The sequence below is a fragment of the Myotis davidii genome, unplaced genomic scaffold (assembly GCF_000327345.1).
Source record: "Myotis davidii unplaced genomic scaffold, ASM32734v1 scaffold88, whole genome shotgun sequence".
Classification (NCBI taxonomy): domain Eukaryota; kingdom Metazoa; phylum Chordata; class Mammalia; order Chiroptera; family Vespertilionidae; genus Myotis; species Myotis davidii.
In genome coordinates, this window is record NW_006300377.1 from 5663973 (window position 1) to 5668200 (window position 4228).

Below are 4228 nucleotides of genomic sequence, written 5' to 3' on the forward strand. Positions count from 1 at the left end.
GGGCCCGCGCCCTGAGCGCGCCGAGCACGTCGCGCGCGCCGAGCATGAGACAATGATGCACATTTTAAAATAAAGAATGATGCACATTTTAATAAAGCACAGCATAAACTGTTCTTTCCACTCCGGGCTGGCCGTGTGTGTCTGTCCCGTCGGATCGGGCCGCGGACTTCTCTGCTTCATCCCACAGTACCTTCCCTGAGGCTGCCTCCTGCCTTGGGTCCGCCCAGCCCCAGGGCTCTCCCTTCGGCTCACTCCCTCTGGCCGGGTGCCCACCCTTCCCCCTTTTCTTGCTAGTCATGCATGACCCCCTCTCTGGCAGCCCTTCCTCTCGGACCCTTTCCCCTTATCCTTCCTCTCCCCCCCGCCCCCCTCCCCTCGATCTCCAGTGGAAGTTGTGTTACTGTGCTCCCGGGCCTAGACAAGCTCGGGGTTGGAGGGGGTGGGCAGACAACTTGAATAAAGAGAATGCCCGCCCACACCCGGCCCATTCAATTCTCCCAAGATGCACTTGGGTTTTGCTACCTGCTGTTTTGTGACCTGGGCATCTCTGGTTTTGTTGGAAGACTTAGGGGCTGCCTCTTCTATTTTGACCCTTGGCTTCTCCTAGAACCGGTGGGACCAGAAAAAAGATTGGGAAATAGCTCATTTGAAAAACTGATTTCTTATTCCTATTTTACAGGTGAGGAAACAGCCTTGAGAGGCATGCTATCATACTCCTGTCCTCAAACTCAATACCCTGAAAGCCACCCACAGGAAGGGCCCATGACAGGAAGTTGCCTGGGAGTGTAGTATTTTAAGCTGAACAAGTATTTTCCACTTTCCAATTTTGCTTTAATGAACCTGTATTTTTTTTAATATTGGAAAAATATATGTAAGCCAAAGATCAGGTTCAGTCTCCTGAGATCTAAGTACAACTGACTTAATTTCCCTCCCCTAATCACAGAGGGTAGAAGGCCAGCTGTCCTCGGAGCACTTCAGAATCCCACGGTCACCTGTACGGTGACTTCTCGACTTCCACACAAATGCTCCCCTAGGCAGTGCCAAATGTGGGAAGTTTATTGAAGGAGAGGATGTTGACCAAAAGGTCTACTTTGAAGTGAGGACTTTACATGACCATTCGGCTCCTGGTCCTTTAAGACAGTGGTCGCTAACCGGTGGTCCATGAGGTCCGAAAGGTTGGCGACCGCTGCTTGAAGACGTCCTGGTTCTTGAAAGCCCCCCACACCTATCTTTCCCCTCCACCATGATAACCCCTGGCATCAGGCACTAGTGCTGGCTTTTCCCTCCTCCTTCACTGCTCTCCTCCACCCGTCCCTCCTGGAGAACCCCTCGGGGACTCCCAGTTCTGTTAGGTGGAACAATCAGCTGTTTCTGTCCCCACCAAGCTTAATGTCGGCCCTCTGCAGCCGAACAACCCCTGCTGCTGCTCTGCAGAAAAGGGGCCTCATTCCCTGTAAACAGTGCTCACCTGCTTAGGATGTTTTCATTTTAAGGGAGAAAAAAAATATCAGGCTCTGTATTTTTTTTTTAATATATTTTATTGAGTTTTTACAGAGAGGAAAGGAGAGAGATAGAGAGCCAGAAACATCGATGAGAGAGAAACATCGACCAGCTGCCTCCTGCACACTCCCCACTGGGGATGTGCCCGCAACCAAGGTACATGCCCTTGTCCGGAATCGAACCTGGGACCTCTCAGTCCGCAGGCCGACGCTCTATCCACTGAGCCAAACCGGTTTCGGCAGGCACTGTATTGATACGGTCTCACCATTGAGAGCAACTGAAGGTAGCTTGAGCAAAAAGGAATTCGTTATTTTAAGTGCCTTGGAAGGATATAAGTAGTGATTAAAGCAAGCACTGTAGGAACCAGGGCATCTGTCTGGCTATAACCAAGGATTCAGCTCCACCAGGACTGCCCCATTGTTCCTCTCTCATCCCAGATTATCTCCTGGGCAGGCAGCACGTCCACAAGCAGTTTAGAAATCCCCAGAAGGGAGAGGCGTTTCTCCCAGTCGCTGTGTATCTACCCGTAGGGCAGTGGTTCTCAACCTTGGCTGCACATTAGAATCACCTGGGAATCTTTTTAAAATCCTGATTCCTGGGCCTTCATCCTCCAGAAATTCTGGTTCTTTGTTATTTTCTGGGGCCACAACATTAGTAACAAAGAAACAGAATTTCCGGAGGAGAGGCCCAAAAATCAGGATTTTAGAAAGATTCCCAGGTGATTCTAATGTGCAGCCAAGGTTGAGAACCACTTGCTAGAGGAACAGCAACTGGCCCTTCTTAAATCATATGTACACGCCGTGGGCCAATTACCATTGCCAGGAAGATGGGAGACTGTAACTGACAGGCTGGGCCACCGGTAAGCCTTCCCTTGAGGTGTAAGTAAGCCCCGCCAGGTGATTGACAGCATCACCAGAAAATAATGGGTAAAGATGGAGAAAGAAACAAACCAGGAGCAGAGACAGCTGATGCCAAGATTAGAAGATTGGTATGCCTGGGAGCGAGAGAGGCCAGAAAAGAAAGGGTAGAGACTGGCAGGGGCCAGGGTGACAACTCTCTTCTGTGGCAATGAGGAGCCTTGGGCAGGAGGACCAGGAGTCAGGCCTCTGGGTTCTAGTTCAGGCTTTGTCCCTGGACAGACAATACAGGTCCCCCAGGCCTGTGCAGGGCACTGCGGATTCAGTGGTGAACCTGACCCACTCGGGCCTTGGCCCTCACAGAACTCACATGGCTACCAATGAACCACCAGGAGGCCTCACACAGGCAAGCCCCTTCCCTTAGGGCCCCTTTCCCCACTGATTTAAAAAAAAGGCACTGGCTGATTTCTTTGGACTTTGCCAGCCCTATAATGCTGAATCCTTCCCATCTTGCCTTCTCCCATCTTCTTACTTCCTTTGTCCCATCTTCTCAACCTTCCTTTCCATATATATATATATATATATATCCCTCACCCCAGATTCCAGACACACACCTTGCCAATGGGCCAGACCCTGGAGCCAGTTAGGTATAGAATGTCCGTGAGTAGGGCATTCTAGGTGGAAGGAACACTGTGACAAAGGCAGGAGGCAGAAAAGTGCAGGGCAAGTTCAAGGAATTCAGTTCAATCAACTTTCACCAATACCTACCTGGGCCACACCAGGTGCTGAGAGCCCAGGCCTGAATCTGAGCACGTGCCCTTGCAGAGCTCAGAATCCAGGGGATCCAGGGATGAATTCACAGGAGAGAAGCTGGACTGAGACATTGAGTCTGAACTTTGTTTTGTGGGCGACAGGGAGCACCACAGGCTCCAATCTGGATCACTTCTCTTTCTACTTCGCATCATCTCCATCTGTCCTCTGCCGCTGGTCCTTCTTTCCCACTGAAAAAGTCACTGGCCTAAATTCTAGTCCTGGGTTTGAGTGCTGACTACCATTTACAAGCTGTGCAACCTTGGGCTAGTTACTTAGCCTCTCTGAGTCTCCATTTCCAAATCTGTAAAATGAGATTAATGACACCTGGTGGGAGGTTTCAGTAGTCACGCAAGTACAGCACCAGGCAGGAATCTCTGGCATAGCCAGCACTTGAAGAGGCTGATGCTGCGCCTACAGTTGGCTTCAAGGGGCAGCAGAGAGCCGGCCAGCCAAGCCCCCAGGGACTGGATGATACCCAGCCAGGGAGGGGCTTGGGGAAACCCTCTTGCCTCCCTCTGCCAGCTTCCCAGCAGTTCTGCTCAGAAGCCTGCGAACTTGGTAGGGGGGCATTTCCAGGGGAATCCCCAAGTGGTAAAAGCAGAGTTGCCTCCTTCACCCTGATCCCAAAGCAGGACCCCAGATCCCAGCCTTACTGTCTGGACCTGAGGAATGGGGTGGGGCCCAGAGAAAAGGCGATGCTTGACTCAGTGCCTTCCCTTATTCTCTCTCAGACACCTTATTAGCCAGCCCCTCCCTAAGGACTCCTTTTAAAGGGAGGGGGTGAAGTACAGATGGACCCCCAGGTTACCATGGAGATGGCAGGGGAAGGGTTGCTATGTCGTCATGGCAACGATTGACGTCAGCACCATCTTTTCCCATTGCTTGATATGAAACGGGGGCAGCCACCCCAACCACAAGCAAGTTCCCATAAAACCTTCTCCCCTTACTGAGCCAATCAACCAGGGGTCGACAGGCTTAATATAGTTCAGGAGTTAAAAGCACAGACTCTGATGCCAGTCAAACCTGAGTTCCAGCCGAAACCGGTTTGGCTCAGTGGA